This window comes from Nycticebus coucang, chromosome 12 (genome assembly GCF_027406575.1).
Source record: "Nycticebus coucang isolate mNycCou1 chromosome 12, mNycCou1.pri, whole genome shotgun sequence".
In the NCBI taxonomy this organism is placed as follows: domain Eukaryota; kingdom Metazoa; phylum Chordata; class Mammalia; order Primates; family Lorisidae; genus Nycticebus; species Nycticebus coucang.
The window spans coordinates 55,887,706-55,906,596 of record NC_069791.1 but is presented as its reverse complement, the minus strand read 5'-3'; the positions used below and the strand labels follow the sequence as shown (position 1 = coordinate 55,906,596).

At 42.2% G+C, this 18,891-nt stretch overlaps 1 long non-coding RNA gene across 1 annotated transcript in view; it reads left to right on the top strand.

Annotated features, from left to right (window-relative positions):
* LOC128562787 (uncharacterized) overlaps positions 1–18,423 on the top strand; it is a 67,240-nt gene extending 48,817 nt beyond the window's left edge. Inside the window, exons 2-3 of the long non-coding RNA XR_008373502.1 lie at positions 13,681–13,784; positions 18,220–18,423. This is a non-coding gene — a long non-coding RNA (uncharacterized LOC128562787). The remainder of the gene's footprint in view (positions 1–13,680; positions 13,785–18,219) is intronic.
* The last annotated feature ends 468 nt before the right edge of the window (positions 18,424–18,891 follow it).

Genomic DNA, 18,891 nt, shown 5'->3' with positions numbered 1-18,891 from the left:
CTTTTTGTCTTTTCCATTCTTCTCTGTTGCCTGCTTGACTCCTGTGAATATTTCCTGGCTTCTAATGCATCTAATCTGATATTTTTGTTCCCCATGGCTGGGAGCAGAGTTGAAAGCAGCTACAGATACACAGCGCCCTATACCCTTTTGACTGCAAAGAGACTCAGAGACCTTCTCTGTAACTGTTGGCCTGATTTTGAAAATGTCTCAGTTTGGGACTTTTGACTATTTTGGAAGTTAAAACTTTTTATTTTGAGACAATTATAGATAAACAGAAAGTTGTAAGAAAAAAAACATATGGATCCTAAGTATCCTTCACCTAGTTTCCCCTAGTGGTAACATCTTTCAACATTATAGTACAATATTACAACCAGGATATTGACATTGATACAATGAACACACAGAACATTTCCATCACCACAAGGATGCCACCTGTCGTCCTGTTATCACATCTCCTTTCTTCCCTTCACCCTTCATTGTTAACTCCTGGATCTCTTCTCCACTTCTATAATTCTGTCATTTCAAATACGTTGTTGTAAATGGAATCATACAGCCTGTAACACTTTGGGACTGGCTTTTCATATCCAACATAATTCTCTAGAGATTGATTCAGGTTATTTCAGGTACAATAGTGTATTCCTTTTTTATTGCTGCTGAGTAGTATTCTATAGTATGAATGTTGCCAGAGTTTATTTAACCATTTATTTATCAAAGGACATCAGTATTACCTTGATAGCAAATCCTGATAGTACTAAAAGGGAAGTGATTATTTCCAGTTTGGGGCCAATATAAATAAAGCTGCTATAAACATGAGTGTATAGATTTTCATGTGCACGTAAGTTTTCTTTTTTATGGAATAAATATCCAGGAGTATGATTGCTAGGTCATAGAATAATTGCATGTTTAATTTTTTAAGAAACTGCCAAACTATTTTCCAGAGTGGTCATACCATTTTAAATTCCTACTAAAAATGTTTTTTCTTTTATTTTGTTTTATTTTTATCTTGAGATAGAGTCTTGCTCTGTTGCCTGGTACAGTGGCACCGTCATAACTTACTACAACCTCAAACTCCTAGGCTCAAATAATCCTCCTACTCCAACCTCCCAAGGAGCTGGAACTACAGTTTAGCACCACCATGCCCCGCTAACTTTTCTATTTCTTGTAGAGACAAAGTCTCACTATGTTGCCCAGGCTGGTCTCAAACTCCTGCCCTCAAAGTGATCCTCCCAAAGTGCTAGGATTACAGGCGTGAGCCACCACACTTGGCCTCCACCAATAACGTATGAGTAATCTAGTTTCTGTGCATCTTTACCAGCGTTTGGTAAAGATGGTACTGAGAGTTCCATATACCTCTTGCCTTAGACTGAATTATGTCCTCCATCCCCCGCCCAGTTCATATGCTGAGGCCCTAAACTCCAATGAGATAGAATTTAGAGATGGGGCCTTTGGGAGGTAATTGGGCTTAGATCAGGTCACAAAGGTGGGGTCCTCATCATGTGATTAGTGTCCAAATAAGGAAGGGCCAGGGAGCAGCTCTCTTTCTCTCTCCCCCTACCCCCATGTGAGGACACAGTGAGAAGTCAGCTGTCTGCAAGCCCAAAGGAGAGCCTTCACCAGGAACTCAAACGTGCTGACACCCTGGCCTTGGACTTCCCAGCCTCCAGAACTGTGAAAAATAAATGTCTGTTGTTTAAGCCACCCAGTCCAGGCTAATTTTTTATAACTGTTTGAGCTAAGACACCCCTCACTCCGGTTCCCCATGTGCTGGCATCTATGTTTATACAGTTCCTTTGTCACAACTAAGAAACCAACACTGGCACATTACTATTAACTAGACACCACAGTTCATTTGAATCCCACTAGTTTGCCTCTAATATGTGGGTCACTGCCACCTACTCTGTGGTGGACATTATTCCACTTCCAAGGAACACAGTAGACAGTGTCCTTTCTGATTCACCCATGCAAGTTTCAACTTGCTTGGCTTATTGGTGTTGCTGGGAGAGAAGGCTTCCTTTGTTTCCATCCACAAAAATTTTACATTTCTTGATTTCTGTGTATCTCAAAACTTTTGTAATGACCCATGTATCTTTTTCTGATGGAGGATTCCATCCAGGGTACCACATTTTTTTTTCTTTGTCATGTCTCCTGAGCCTTTTCTGGTCTGTGACAATTTCTTAGACTTTCTCTATTTTTGATGACATTGACAACTTTAAGGAGTGCTGGCCAGTGGTATTTTGTAGACTATCCCTCAATGTGGCTTTGTTTGATGCTTTTATCATGGTCAGACTTAGGATTTGGGAAGGATTACCACAAAGATAAGGTACCACTGGCACCACATCATATAAAAGGTACATGTTATCAACATGACTGATGATGTTAACCTGATCACCTGGGTAAGGGAGTGTCTGCCAGGTTTCTCCACTTTTTGCTGCCTCCACTTGCATACTCTGCTCCTTGGAATCAAGTGCCTAGCATAGCCCATCCTCACAGGGGTCAGGAGTCAGGGGTCAAGCTCCACCACGTCGAGGGGGGAGAATCTACAGAAACTATTTGGAATTCTTCTGTTGTTTATTCTAGCCATTCTGATAGGCATGTAATGGTATTTTATTGTGGTCTTATTTTCCATTTTCCCAGGAGCTACTGATGTTGAACACCTTTTCCTGTGCTTATTTGCCCTCTGTACATCCTTGTCAATAAAAGGTCTCTTCACATCTTTTGCTTGTTTTCTAATTAAACTATTCATTTCTGTTGAATTTAGAGTGTGTTAAAATATATTCTGGATATTAGTTCATTTTTAGAAACGTGGCTTGCAAATATGTGCTCTTTGTAGCAAACATTTTTAGTTTTGATGAAGCCTAAGGTACCAGTGTTTTTCTTTTGTGTATTGTACTTTCCATGTCAAGTCTACGAACTCTTTGCCTGACCGTAAATCATGAAGGTTTTCTCCTGTGATTTTATCCAAAAGTTTTGTAAAACACTTCCATTTAAGTCTGTGACTGGTTTTGAGTTACTTTTTATATGTGGTATAAGACTTCAGTTGAGGTTCATCGTTCTGTCTGTGGATGTCTGATTACTCCAAGACCTTTGCTGAAAGGCTGTCTTTCTCATGCATCCAGTTGGACAGTCTTGTATGGTTCTATTTTTGGCTCTCCATTCTATTTCACTGATTTCTATGTGTTTTTACCAACAACAACAATAACACAATGACCGCAGTTATATAATAAATCCTAAAATTAGCTAGACTGATACCTTCCACTTTATTCTTCTTCCAAATTGTTTTAGCTGTTCTAGTTCCTTTGCCTTTCAATGTACATTTCAGAATAATCTTGTGTATATTTACCAAAAAATGTTGCTAGGATTTTGATAGGTATTGCATTAAACATATATATCAATTTGGGAGAACTGACATTTTTACTGCGTTTAATCTTCTAACCTGTAGGCGTGGTATGCTTCTTCATTTACTTAAATCTTCTTTGGTTCATTTCATCAGCATTTTGTAGTTTTCAGTATGAAAGTTGTGTACATTTTGTTAGATGTAGACTTAATTACCTAATTTTTCTGAACAAATGTAAATTTTATTTTTGCCATTTTATATTTTTAATTTTTGATGTCTGTGTTTATTGCTATTATAGAAATGTAATTGATTTCTGTGTATTTACCTTGAAAGCTCACTTATTACTTTAGTTTTTTTGTAGATTACTTGGGATTTTCTCAGTAGACTCACAATTATGTGATCTGCTAATAAACACAGTTTTATTTCTTTCTTTCCAATATGTGTACCTTTGTGGTATTATAATGTATGCACAGGGTGCCAAAAAATATATACACAGTTAAGAAAGGGAAAAAACTGTATTAAAATAGTAATATTCAGTATATACCTATCACATTTATCTTGTATATTATATACTGTATCTTGTATCTCTTATAATTGCAGAAGCCGATGTGACTTGAGTATTACAATTTTAATACAGTTTTCTCCTTTATTAAAATGCATGTACATTTTTGGCACCCTCTGTGTGTTAGTTTTTGTCCATAGTTCTGACTCATAAGTCCCATAGTCCTTGCTATAAGGTTGACGTGCTGTAGGGCTCAGGAAACAGAATCTCTCTCTCTCTCTCTGACCTTTTTCTGCCCTTCTTTCACCTGCCCAAGGCAGCACTCTAATCTGATTCTGGGTCAAAAGACCCTTATTCCAGAGATGGTCCTGCCCTGTACCCCGGAGAAAGGAATGGTACCTAGGGAGGCCGGGAAGAATCTGAATAGACAGGCCCTGATGGGTTTAGATGGTGTACTTTCGTCCAGTCACATTTCTACATGGTTGTCAGTCATTCCTGTGAGGAAGCCTCCATAGAAACCCAACAGGAATGGGTTTTGAGAGCTGAGCATGAGGAGGTTTTTGGAGGGTGGCACACCCGGGAGGGCAGGGAAGCTCTGTGCCCTTTTCCCCGTACCTTGCCCTACGTGTCTCTTCCTTATATCCCTTGATTTATCCTTTACAATAAACCAGTAAATGTGTTTCCCTGAGTTCTGTGAGATCCCCTAGCAAGTTAATGGAACCCAAAGGAGGGGGTCATGAGAACCCCAACTTGAAGCTGGTCAGTCAGAAGCCAGACTTGCAACGGGTATGTGGGTAGGGGTGCAGTCTTAGAGACTCAGCCCTCAGCCTGTGGGATCTGGGGCTGTCTCCAGGCGGCATCTGACTTGAATTAGAGGACTCCCAGCTGGTGTCTGCTGCTTGTGTGGGGAAAAGCCCCACTTTTGGTCCTAGAAATCTTCTTCTGTGTTGATTGTTATAGGGTTTAGAGGAAAACACAGTTTGGGTGTTATCCTAAAGCAACCTTTTATTTCATATAGAGACGTGCAACCTTTTTCTCTTCTGCTGCACACTGGAAGAAGAAGAGTTGTCTTGGGCTACGCAGACACGAACAACAGCTGATGAGCAAAACAGAAGGTCCCCATATACTTTTGTGATATTCAACATCACAGATAAGCAACACAGTCTGCAAATAACCTACATACAGCCTGAGAGCCACAGGCTGGATATCCCTTCCAGCGCTATATCAAAAAAGAGAAGTGAGAGTGGATATTCTCACCTTGTTCCTAATTGTAGGGGAAAAACTTTGAGGCTTTTACCATTACATAGATTGTTAACATATGGGAACATTTGTAGCTGCTCTTTAGTAAGTCGAGGAAGTTTCCTTCTCTTCTTATTTCTTCATGGGAGTTTTTAACATGAATGGGTATAGAATTTTCTCACATGCTTTTTCTCCATTGGTTGTTATGATCATGTGACTTTTCTTCTTTTACCTATCAATATGGTGGATAGACTATTTTCAAACATTGACCAACATTACAACTCTAGAATAAACCCCAATCATGGTAAACAATTCATTTTGTATATTGCTGAATTCTTTTTGCTAATATTTTGTTGAGGACTACGTGTCCATTATCTGAGGGACATTGATCTGTAGTTTTTTTAGTACTGTTTTTATTTTTGGTATCAGAATAATAGTAGTTTCATAAGATGAACTGGGAAGTATTTCTTCCTCTTTTATTTTCTAGAAGATATTGTATAGAATTAGTGTTAATTCTGTTTTATTTTGTAGAATTCTCTGATAGAAACAACTGGGTTTATAAGCTTCTTTTTACTTTTAAAAATATGAATTCAATTCTCTTAATAGTTATTGGGCTTTTCAAATTTTATATTTACTATTTCCTGAGTTTTGGTGGTTTATGTTTTCCAAAGAAGTGGTTTATTTCATCTAAGTTTCAAAATGTATATGTTAAGAGTTGTTTGTAGTATTCCTTTACTATTTGTTTGTTTATTTTTAATGTTTGTTGGATATGTAGTAATACGTCTTGTTTCATTTCTGGTGCCTTGTTATGGTCTATGAAGAACTGAAGTCAAGGTTTTCTACTCAGCTTTTCCTAGAATGGGTGGGGATGGAGCCACAGTTTTTTTTGTTTGTTTGTGGTTTTGGCTACAGTAGACCAGTTATCTAAATATTTTCTGTATTGTTAGTTTATCCCTTTTCTTGTCTTTTGGTTAGAGAGTAAGATTTTATTTGTGCTCATTGGCATTTCCAGGTTGTCAAGCTCTTTAGTGCCAAGTCTGGGATACATGAGGCAAAATATAATAATAAAAACACAAGGAACTCCCTACCATATTTTTCCTTGGGTCTGAGGTCTCCAGTAGGTCTGCTTTCTTCTCTCTGTCTTTCAATATTCTTGTATTTGTCTTATATATAATGTCCAGGGCTTTACATTATACTTGGAAGAAATAGAGAAAAGTACATCAACTCCATCTTTCTGGAGGCAGAAGTCATACTTCTTAGTTTTAAATAACCCATTTGCTGTTTTCCTTACATTTAAGCAGTTTACAGTTACATTGAAAGGACACAATTGAACTAGCGATCATTATACAACAGAATGTAACTTAAAGCTGAACTGTGCAATGTTAGAAGATCAGGACAGTAGGGATTCAAAGAAGAAAGGGAATAGAAGAAGGCAGGGCAACATCTTCATCTCTCTGGAGCCAGGGTGTCCAACATTTTTTTTTCTCTCCCACACATTGGAAGAAGCAGCATTGGGCCACACATTAAATTCATAAACATGACAAAAGCTGAATGGAAGGAAGAAAGGACCATGCATACTTTTCCTAATATCTGACACCACAGATAAGCAAAACAGGTCCTCCCACAATCAGCGTGTGGCCCACAGGTAGCAGGTTGGACACCCCTGATACTGTGTAAGACATTTTGTTTGGGAGTAGCCAAACAAGTACTTCTGCTTCAACAAAAGCTTTGCTTACTCACTTTGAATAAGACTGTAGGGTTGAAAACTGACTGATAGGTCTGTGAACTCTTCAGTTCTTTTTATCTGCATAGACAGGTCTTATTTCCATGATATCACCAACTGTACTCAATTCTGTCAATTCCTTAAGTAGGTTTGTTCAGAGATTAAAATCACAGTGAGTCATATTACATAATTGGTACATTACACAGTCCAGTATCCCCATGTTAAGGAAACAATGCCAAACTCCAGATATGTAAAGATTTCTATTTTAAGAAAGAAAATTCACCTGCCTTCCAGGTGTTTCTGAAAAGCTATTTGATTTTCTTTGAACACACAGAGGTCTAGGATTTTTCATTTTTATTCAGGTACACTGCCACAGTGCTAAATACAGCCTCGGCCTTAACTGGAAGAACGAAGGACTGTCACTGTGGGTGTAATGTGGGGTGTGGCTTTAATCAGGGTGTGTGCTTGGCAGGGGTGCTGCACAGGGCTCCTTGGCTTAGCTTCATGGCTCCCACTCTGTAGCCTCCCTCTCCACTTTTCCTCTCTCTGCTGCTTTAGGAAAAGGGTACATATTTGTGGACCTTCAGATCATTAAACCTCTCTCTGGATATGTTCTTCACTGTAAAAGTAACAAGGTCTTAATTTGGAATCCTAGCCTCTCTGGTTTACTGTTCAAACTGCAAAGTGGTAACAGTAATGCCTTCTAGCTTTCTCCGACTTAAAAACCAGTCCAATAAAGGGCTAATATCTATAATCTACAAAGAACTCAAACCAATCAATAAGAAAAAAACAAACAATCCCATTAAAAAGTGGGCAAAAGATGGGAACAGAGGCTTTTCAGAAGAAGACAGACAAATGGTCAAGAAACATGAAAAAATGCTCAGCATCACTGATCTTCGGGGAATTGCAAATTAAAACACAACATGATATCACCCTACCCCTATTAAAAGAACAACTTTTATTAAAAAGTCCAAAAACAGGAGATGCAGTTGTGGATGCAGAGAGAAAGGAATGCTTATACACTGTTGGTGGGACTGTAAATTAGTACAACTTCAGTGGAAAACAGTATGTAGAATTTTTAAAGAACTGAACGTAGACCTACCATTGATCCAGCAATCCTACTACTGGGTATCCACCCACAGGAAAAAAAGTCATTTTATTTAAAAGATGCCTGCCCTCAAATGTTTACTGCAGCACAATTCACAATTGCCAAGATGTGGAATCAACCCAAGTGCCCATCAATTCATGAGTGGACTAACAAAATATAGTTTATGTATACCATGGAGTACTATTCAGTCATAAAAAAGGATGAATTAGTGCCTTTTGCAGCAAATTGATTGGAACTAGATACCATTATTCTAAGTAAAATATCTTAAGAATGGAAAAGCAAACATCAGATGGACTTACTAGTAAATTAAAAATAACCAAAAGGCACAGATATGCCAGAAGGAAGTAAGCTCATTGGAAATCAAGTGACGGTGAGGGAGAAGGGAAGGGGCAAAAATCTACCTAATCAGTACAATGACTCAAGCATTGTAAAAGCGATTCATGTAACAAAAACATTTGTATGCCCTTAATATTCTGAAATTAAAAAAAAAATAGTCCTAGGATAATTGACAAAGGTGTTCACTTTGGTTGAGAAATATGGAGCTGATCCAGAAATTAAAACACATGCTTTATGGTGACTGTCTTCAGGTAATATCACTCTTTGGATCTCAGCTTACTTATCTCTTAGCACCTAAGAGAATAATTATGTGGACTTAAGATAATATTAATATTATAGGATAAGATTGTATCGAGTTAGAAAGTACATTCGGGTTGGGTGTGGTGGCTCGGGCCTATAATCCCAGCACTTGGGAGGCCGAGGCAGGTGGATCACCTGAGCTCACACATTTGAGACCAGCCTAAGCCAGAGCGAGACCTCGTCTCTAAAAATAGCCAGGAGCTGTGATGCACACCTGTTGTCCCAGGTACTTGGGAGGCTAAGGCAAGAGAATCACTTGAGCCCAAGAGTTTGAGGTTGCTGTGAGCTGTGATGCCACGGCACTCTACCGAGGGCAATAAAGTGAGACTCTGTCTCTTAAAAAAAAAAAGTACAGAAGTAGACAGTCTAAGGCCAGACTGACAATTGATTAACATCATTAACCAACCAAGTTCCTTTGTCATTTTGCTTCACTATCTTGATACCAAGATAGCCTCATGGTCACAAAATGGCTATTGGAACACCACTTCTGCATTCCAAACATTAAGACAGCAAAGGGTAGCAGCAAAGGCACCTGCCAGCTCAGTTAGTCCCTCCTTTGTAGAAACTTTCCTTAAGCCTCACCAAGAACTTCTCATTACATCTCTCTGGTCTAAAGTTGGCCATTCAGTCCTCCCTATTAGCAGATACAGCCCACCTTATTTACAGATGGAGATGGGAAATGGCATTTGTTTTGCCTGAGCACATTACCACTCCTGTAATCAAATAAGGTTCTCTTAGTAAAAGAAGGGGAAAATGGATATTGGATGGACTCTGCTACAAAAATGCTATAAATTGACCTGTGCTTTTTGCCATAATCATGGATTTCCAACATTCACTAATTTGAAAGCCAGTATTCATATCCACAATCAAATTATTTCTTTCAAAGCAAAAATGTTCTCAAGATGCCAGGCCACTGGGAAAATCCAGAGATTTCAAGTGACTGAATCCAAGGGCAGAAAATATTGGTTCTTCTTCACAAGTTTCCACTTGTCCTCTGATCTGGTTAAACCCTAAAAATAATTTATAGTAATATTAACCCATATATGACAGAACCTCCACAGTTGACCACCTCCCTACATTGACCACCTCCTTAAGTTGATCCAATTTTCACAGACTGGACATGGACCAATTGTACTCAACGGAGGTTCCTTATGTTGACCTCTTCTGTAAGTTGACCAGTTTGTGACAGTCCCCTCAGATGGACAACTTACTGGTTCTACTGTACTTTATACAGCAGTCACCCCATTACTCCTCTTTTTATCCAAGAGAGATGGGATGAATGATATTGTCCCCATTTTTCAGGTATAGAAAGTGAGACTCAGAATTACGACGACTGGCCCACAGCCATACTGTGGTAGAGCTGGGACTTAGATCTTCTGACTCTAGCCCCAAGGGCCCTTCTTGTCACAAGCTATCCAGTAACAATGTATGTGTGTGTGTACTTTCCAATGTGATACCTTTATCTCTGCCGTTTCATCTGACCATGGTAACCAGGCGAGGCAGGCAGAACAGTTTTTAACATTGCCATTTTACAGCTGTGGAAACCGAGACCGAACCGTGATCAAGCAGCAGGATCAGGACTTGAAACCAGCACTTAAATTTGTAACAAGGTCCTTTCTATTGGGTTAAGTCCCGCAGAAAAGTAGGCACGCCTCATGAGGAGGCCCCGCTCCCATGTTCACCCTCTCTGTAGCAACTGAGATCTGGGAGCTCTTGGGTAGACAGAGGCTGGCTCAGGCCCTGTGATATCTGGGAAGCTCGTTCCTCTACCCCCCACATCCCCTGCAGCGCCATGAATGGCCTCACACTCCACATGGGACCCCAGGGTTCTCCCAGAAGCTTCAACATAAATCACATGAAGGAGGAAAAAATGTTCCCGAGGGATTGCCCTGAGGCATGTTTTCTTTTCCCAGGAGATATATTTGACACAAGATAAAGGGGCCGTGTGGAAAACAAACTGTGGAAAACAAACTCTACGATGTTGTGCCTGGTGTCACTGCTTGCTTTTCCCTTCCTTCCCCTGCCCCCCTCTCTCACCCAGGCTCATGCATTGGAAGACACTGATGGTAAAGTAAACTCCCTCCCATGGGGATCTGCTTTCTGCAAAGCATTTCTCCCCAGGACCACTGACTTGAGTATCGTCTTCATTTGGCACCCCCAGGCCCCACTGCCCCTCCAAATGGACAAAGCCCCTAAACCTTTCTCACAAGGGACATATGTCTAGTAAAGGACAAATCTTGAGGAAGACTTGTTGCCTAATCCAGATACTTGAAAAGTTGCTAAAAATTCTTAACTGCTGGCCCACTAGCCTCAAGCCAGATATTTGGTTTGCTCCAGCTCCTCATACCTGGGTAGAATGAGTTTGCTCAGCAGGCCATCCAGAACTCAGGATTCTAGCAGAGTTTGAGCAAAACCTCCATTCACTCTGCTTCTTTCTGCCCCAAAGAGATATGGGAGTATCAGAAGATGAACACCCAGTCTCTGGATGCATCCAACACTGAACATGCTCTGCTGGGTCACTAGATAACCAGCTCGAGTTTACTGTAGCCAGTAGGACAAGAAAGTCGATTTCTGCCTCTTCCCAGGAGCCCTCCCTGATCTGCCCAGTGTGTTGGGAATTCTCCTCTTTGCGTTTGGTATACTCACTGCATCACTCCTGCTGGAGCTGCTTTGTTCTGCTGGTGACGGTCTCCTGCCGTGTAGCATTAGTCATCTCACTCCACACCCACCGCCCACTGCCATTACAATTTCAGCACAAGCTCCTGGGGAGCACCAAGTGGGTCTCATCCCTCCCGGTACCCTCTGCAGTGCCCGGCACAATGTTGCAGCATCCTGGCCCTTGCTTCATTTTGTATTGATACATACTAATACGTATTATCATAATTCAGTAAGCCGCCCTATGCCTGCCAACATGCTGTGTGTTTTATAAGTTTTTTAGTTTTAATCTTCCCAGCTGTCCAAGAGGTGTTATTGTCCTCACTTCACAGATGAGCAAATTTAAATCGCATGATAATTTAGTAATTTCCTAATGTCACACAGACACAAAATTTGAACCTGGGTCTGTCTGATGGAAGCTTTGTGGGAGGTGAGCCCTGAGGCATTGATTCCCCTCCAGCAGCGTTCGTTACATGGCAGCTGAGCCCGGGCACAGGACTGAGGCTTGCCATACCTCAGCCACTCCCCTTCCTATGCCCATTTCCGAACCCAGGGAATCCCTTCTGCTGAGTATGTGATATGAGAATAGAAATGATTTCTTTAGTCTCCTAATGTTCCTATGAGAACACACCCGAGCAGAGAAGGGCACTCTAAGGAGCCTCACTCCGGTTCCACCACCTGTGTGCCCCCCTCCACCTCCAGTCTGGGCCAGCTGGTAAATGGGGCTTCCTTCAACTCATTAAAAAGGGCCTCCCTCACTGCCTAACAGAGGCTCCGAATGGAGCTTACGAAACATTCTCTGGGTCCCTCATGTGCTCAGAAATCCAGACCAGCTGGATGACATTTTCCTCCCAATACTCGTAGGGCTACAGCAATTAGGAGGAAAGGGCCTGGCACCGTGGTGTGGGGGCAGCGTCCAGCACGGACCTCTAAGGAGCTGCTCGAGGGCCTGCTTGACCTCTACCTACTGCCCCCAGCACTGCCCTGCCCCAGTAGTGCCTCCATTGCCTCCCAGGATGGTTCCAAATACTGTGGGTCGGTGGCCAGGCCCCTGGATGGTTTTAGCTTCTTGTCCTGCACGGTAGCAGTAGAATTAGAAGAGGAAATTGGGGACCAAAAGATGAGGATTCAAGTTGGAGGTGAATGACTGGTTTCACAGGTTGCAGAGTCTGCAACTGCCTCAGTGTCTACATCTGTAACATAGGAAGGAAAGCTCAGCCTCCCTGACCTTCCAGGATGTTGTGCATTAAGGGGCTAACAGGATAATAGTTACACTCCCTTGAATTTCCTGAACCCTGAGCCTGAGCACCCAGATCTCTGCTCGCCACCTAGTGCATATCCTCCTGTGCCCTAACTGCTGTAAAGACACACATCGTAGGATTTCAGGCCTGAAAGGAACCTTAGCGTTTATTACTGTATCAAAATGAAACAGAAACCATGTTAAAATTGCCTACTATTGGGGAGTTTTCCATTCCTGCAGCACAGGGAACCAGGAACTGGTCAGGTGGTGGCATCGTCCTCTTTTCTGAATACCACTTCTTACTTTCAAGAGGATCATCCTGCTCCACCAAGACCCTTATGGAGTAGAAGGAAGGCAGGAATTATTCACCTAATTTTTGCAGACTTGCCAACTGGGACGCAAAGGTGTTAAGCAACTTTGCCAGAGTCACACAGTAAACTGAGAATGGAATTGAAGTAAATACTACTCAGACCTCTCTACCCCTGACATAGGGGCCACATGTGTGAGTTCCAGTGAACCGAGACCAGTCCTCATCACCAAGTGTAAGAACAGGAAAAGGACCATTAAACATGCATTCTGAGATAGATAGTAAACGGTGGAAAATATAAAAAGTTATACCACAAATTATAAAGATATACATACACTCAGGAAATAAATGTGGCTTATAGTTTCTGCAAATATAAAAATAAGTAATTCAGGGTGGCGCCTGTGGCTCAAGGAGTGGGGCGCCAGTCCCATATGCCGGAGGTGGCGGGTTCAAACCTAGCCCCGGCCAAAAAACACACACACACACACAAAAAAAAAATAAGTAATTCATCAAGAATTGATTGTTTGGGCATCATTTTTCTTACACAATTTCATGAAGACACCTTTCAATTAAATTCTGGCTCTCAAATTGCAGTTACTGAGAGGGTCATTTCATTGATTATCCTAAAGACTCTTCCTTAGTCTTTTGATACTAAAACCTGTCTCTTGGAAGCCCAGCACCATTTCTGTGAGTTGTCCACTGGGTGTCCATTCCCTGGCTAACTCAGCTGGGTCCTCTCCAGTTAACAGATCCACATGTGATTTTAGTAGTTTCTCAATATCCCTTTCACCAACCTATAAGGTACAGTATTTTATGCAAGTTGAGTAACTTTATTTTGCAAAGACATGTTGGTGTTAAGAAAGGATGTTTAAAGTGGACTACTTTTTAAAGAGATCAATTTAAACTTTTTCCCATTGGTTTATCTCATAATTCAAGGTCTTGGATAATGAATTTTCAGATGACAAGGACTATTTCTCCATTTGCCTCCTTATTCCTAGCCTGCCTTGGAGAGGAACAAGTGAGGCTGAATAATTTTTCAGGTAAGGCATTTGAGCTTCTTCTTACAGCCCTTGCCCACATGTGATCCTCTTTGGGACCTGGACGTTAGGGAAGGCTCCACAGAGGAGCAGTCTAAAACCCCGCCGTCTTCTGCCTGTAGACTCATTTCAGACTGAAGGTTTGCGTTCCCTTGGTCTTTCTCCATTGCTCAGACTGAAGGGAAAAGCACAATCATAACTCATGGAAACCTCCAACTCTTGGGTTCAAGTGATCCTTTGGCTTCAGCTTCTTAAGGAGCTAGAACTACGGGCACAAGACACCCTTTTTTTTTTTTTTGGTAGAGATGCGATCTGGCTCATAATGCCAATGACACCTTATTCTAGAGCTAGATGGTCTTTTTTGCATCTGTCTGACCTTTCCCAGGTCAGTCTTGAGTTCCTGGTCTCAAGCAATCTCCTCCCACCTCAGCTTCCCAAAGTGCTAAAATTACAGGGGTGAGCTGTTGCACCTGGCTAATTTTCTTTTTAATTTTTTGCAAAGATGGGGTGGGGGGTCCTCACTATATTGCTCAGACTGGGTCTCAAACTCCTAGCCTCAAGCAATTGGCCTCCTAAAGAGCTGGGATTATAGGCCGCCTACTGTTTATAATAGTTAGCCATTTCGGGCCATTCTGCAAGTCTAGGAGGCCACATTTGCCTGTGACGTGCACTCGTGCTCATGACCCCACCACCACCCCGCTCCTGTTTTGGAACCCCCTACAATTACTTCTGCGTGTGTGTCTGGCTGTTGACTGTCTATCTTCCCTGTTAGCCTCTAAGCTTCGCAAGAGCTAGATAGTCTTTTTTGCAACTGTCTCCACAGTGCCTAGCACAGAGCAGAAACTCAGTAAATAGAAAGAGCTCTGGTTCAAGTCCTCCTCCACCCCTTAATTGCTGTGCTGCCTGGAGGACATTATTGAACCTCTCTGGGCCTCATTTTCCAGGTTTCAGGTCTGCATTCATTGTCTTCTTCAGCTCTGCTGACATAATGCCAACAACGAAACTGGGCTCCAGCTTGCTGCTGCAGAGTTATTCTCTAACGATGATGTTGTTACCACTGTGTATTTCTTCACTGCTGTCAAGACTCAATTTGTTCTGAGCCAATTATACTGATACATTATTTTTGTGGAACCAAGGAAGATTTCTTTCCTCTCGGAATTTATCACTACTTCCTACCATGTGGGAAGGAACCATGAGAATAGGGTGTTGTTTCTGTAAGCTCTACAGGAGTTTTTAAACCTGAGGAAGGAATACTGCCCTGCATTTTACATGCTGACCCCTTCCTGGGCACAAAGCTCTTTTCCATTGTGTATTTTGATCCACCCTCACAGCAGCAAGGTGGCTATCAATATTCCTTTTTTTGTAGATGGCAAAATTGGAGTCCAAGATGAATAACTCATCAAGAGCCACAGTGGGTCAGTGACGAGGCTGAGATTAGACCCAAAGTCTGAGCTCAGCCTCCTCTGGAATGAGCTGCTGAGTCAGGCTCTGAGGGTCTCTGGTGGAGGTCTTCAGCAGACAGGGGACAGTGGCCATCTGGAATGGATTAGTTTCACTCCTGCCTGGAGGCTGGAGGATGGACTCAATGACCCCTGCAGGTCCCTTTTGGCCTTAGGCCTCTTCAATTACCTTCCCTAATTTCCAGCAAACATGCTTTCTCTAGGGAAAAATGAATCCGGGGCCCTAGCTTCCCTTGGGAGTCTGAAAATGATTTCACTTTCCAGTTTGGGGAATCTGAGCTCTATGAGAGAAAATACTCAACAGGCTGTCAGAAGGAAGCATTGCAACAACAACACACTATATATATTTAGATTCTTCCTAGCAACAAAGGCTCCTGGTGCACGTACAAACTGGGAGGCAGAAAGCTTGTGTTCTCTTCCTGGGACCCCTGCTCTCCTCCCAGCTGATTTCTTTGCTCTGTGCCTGGACCCCCTCCATACCTGGCCCAGGCAGCTGAGGTTAATGAGGCTGTCTCTAAAGAGTATGGGCTCTATCCTTGGGGACATCAGAGTTTTATCCAATCCTGAGAATATGGACCATTTGTTTCATGTCTTTTCCTGATTCTTACTTCTCTGAATTTCTATTTTCTGAGCCCAACCCCACATGGCCTGATAAAGGATCCCAGTGCTTGGGAGGCTGAAGTGGGTGGATTGCTTGAACTCAAAGTTCGAGACCAGCCTGAGCAAGAGCGAGACCCTGTCTCTAAAAAATAGCCGGGCATTGTGGCGGGCACCTGTAGACCCAGCTACTTGGAAGGCTAAGGCAAGAATCACTTGAGCCCAAGAGTTTGAGGTTACTGTGAGCTGTGATGCCACAGCACTCTACCAATGGCAACAAAGTGAGACTCTGTCTCAAAGGAAAAAAAAGGGATTTTTCTGATGCATTGGGGTTTAAGGTAATTGATGGCAATAGCTTCCATTTCAACTGTTTACCAGATGTCTATCTTGCTGGGTACTTTATACGTTATTTCATTTGATCTCATATTAATCATATAAGGGAACGAGGTTGAGAGATTCAGTGCAAGACCATCCAGCAAGCAGAAGGCAAAGCCAGGATGCGATCCCATTCTATCTGACGCCACGGCCCCCACTCTTTATTGTAAGATGTGGGTCTGGGCTTTGTAAAGAGTCACATATCATTTTGACACCCAAACACTAGCATGTCCCAGACCTTTTTAAAGAAGTTTTTTATAATGAAATTTTCAAACATACAGAGAAATCACAAGGATAGGAAATGAACTCCCATCCCCCAGATTCAGCAATTACCAACATTTTGCCATACATCTATCTAGTTCTTCTTTTTCTTTTTCTTTTTTTCCTATAGTACTTTAAAGAAAATTCCTGACATCGTGTGTCATTTTGCTCCTAAACACTTCCATATGTAGCTCTAAAAAGAGGGGAGGAGGGAGAAGGGAGGAGTGGTATAACTACAAAACCAAAGACCTAACAGGATCACCCAATACCCAGTTCAATTCAAATTTCAGTTTAAAAAGGCCGTTTTACATTTGATCTGTCATAAGGGTCTAAACCAGCAGTTCCCAACCTGTGGGTCATGACCCACAGGAACTGTATTAAAGGGCCACGGCATTAGGGAGATTGGGAACCACTGGTCTAAACAAACCCACATACTGCATTTAATTATTTACTAAGTCTTTTAAATGAGAATTTTGGCCTCTTTTTCTTTTCTGTGACATTGATTGCTAAAGAATCCATGCCCATTGTCCTGCAGAATATTTTACATTCAGGATTGTCAGATTGCTTCTCTGTGGAGATATTAATGTGTGTTCTATCACCTACATTTCCTGCAACAGGCTTGATGAAGTTCATTTGTTCACAAGATTACCACCTAGATGGTGCAGAAGAGTCACTCTGAGAGGGTCATACTTTCTAGTTGCTCCAATTTTAGTGCAGAGAAAGATGAATGTGTTCACACTGGTTCTTGGATACATTGATAGCTTACAGAGACAAAGGATAAACTATCTATTTTTTTATTTATTTGTTATTTTGAGACAGAGTCTCACTCTGTCACCCAAGCTAGAGTGCCATGATAGTATAGCTATCTCAAACTCCTGGGTTTGAGAGATCTTCTTGCCTCAGCCTCCCAAGGAGCTGGGACTGCAGATGCCCACCATCATGCCCAGCTAATTTTTCAATTTTTAGTACAGGTGGGGTCTTTGCTGTTCCTCAGGCTGGTCTCAAATGCCTAACCTCAAGCAATCCACCGCCTCGGCCTCCCAGAGTGCTAGGATTACAGGTTTGAGCCACCGTGCTATGCTGATAAAATATTTGAATTCTACACTATTTCAACTTGTCTGGACTCTCTACCATATTCTCTTGGGTGCCAGATTTGAAGGCTGATCTGGGTAACATTTGAAAACCATAGATTTTCAGCTTTGACAGGGCTGCAGGGTTTGACTAAAACCTCCTCTGCTTAGGAGAGGAGTCTCACGTAAGGTGTGGTGGGAGAGCTCCTGCCCATTTATAAGTGTAGGCAACTTTCCCCTTAAATGGCATCCTATGGGTGTGGTCTGCATTAGTGAGCTAATGATCCAGGAATTAGAAAGTGCCTGGCTGACTTTGGCACCAGAGGGGTGGCTCAGAGACAGGAAGCATAAAGCAGCTGAAAAAGAGCCAGGCTCAGGGCCCTGCAGGCTGGTCCAGGGAAGCTGCTTGAGGAAATGGCTGAGGCACAGAACCTGGAAAAATGCTGCTCTGGGAGTAAGGGAGCTGAGGGAGACACCAAGTTGGCAGAACCCAGCCTGAGGAAAAGACCAGTTGGAAAGCTCTTTGTGAGAAACCTAATTTGCAGTGAAAACCCCAGCAAACCAGGAAGAGTGCTTGGGACTTGAGGATTATGTGTGAACCCAGCCAGAAGGGACTTAGCGTTACAGAGTGTGCAGAGGCCTGGGCCCCTATAACCTACACCTCTCCTTTTGCAGGTGAAGACACTGGGCTCAGAGAAGAGAAGTCGTTTATTTAAAGTAACAGTGTTGCAGCGGGGACAAGAACCTGGTTGCCTCAGTTCTCACCAAGCCCTTCTTACTCCACCACAGTGCCCTGTCTTCCTTCCTTAAGGACCGTGGCTGCCACCAGGACAAATCTGGCTGGCCTGAGATGGAGAAGTTCTGAGCTGAGAAGCCTGGCTTCTTTTGTGGTATCCATCCCAGCTTTGGTGCCTGAGTTGGTTGCCTGTAATTTGCTTAAGTCCATTTAACTTCTCTCACTGAGCTAATTAAGGCAGATGATGATGTGCCGTAAGTTAGAGTAACTATAGAAAGTGCTGGGTAAATAAGTCCTAGACCATGGCTTATACAGAACTAAGCCATGGTCTAGGCTTAGAGAATGATACCTCTGTATATCCTCATTCACTGACCACAGTTACCCCTGGAGGGCAGGGATAGAACCAGACTACCCAGCAAATGGGGGTTCCGCTCATGGTTTCTTGGTAAGAGATGCTCTCCTGGAGAGCTGGGACCTTGAGTTAGTCACCTATATATTACTAACACTTAGTAAAGAAAGGAGCACAGAATAATAAATGGTACTTAATAAATACAGGTATTCAAGAGAATGAATAAAAGATACCCAAGAAGGTATGTGGTCCTGATCATTAC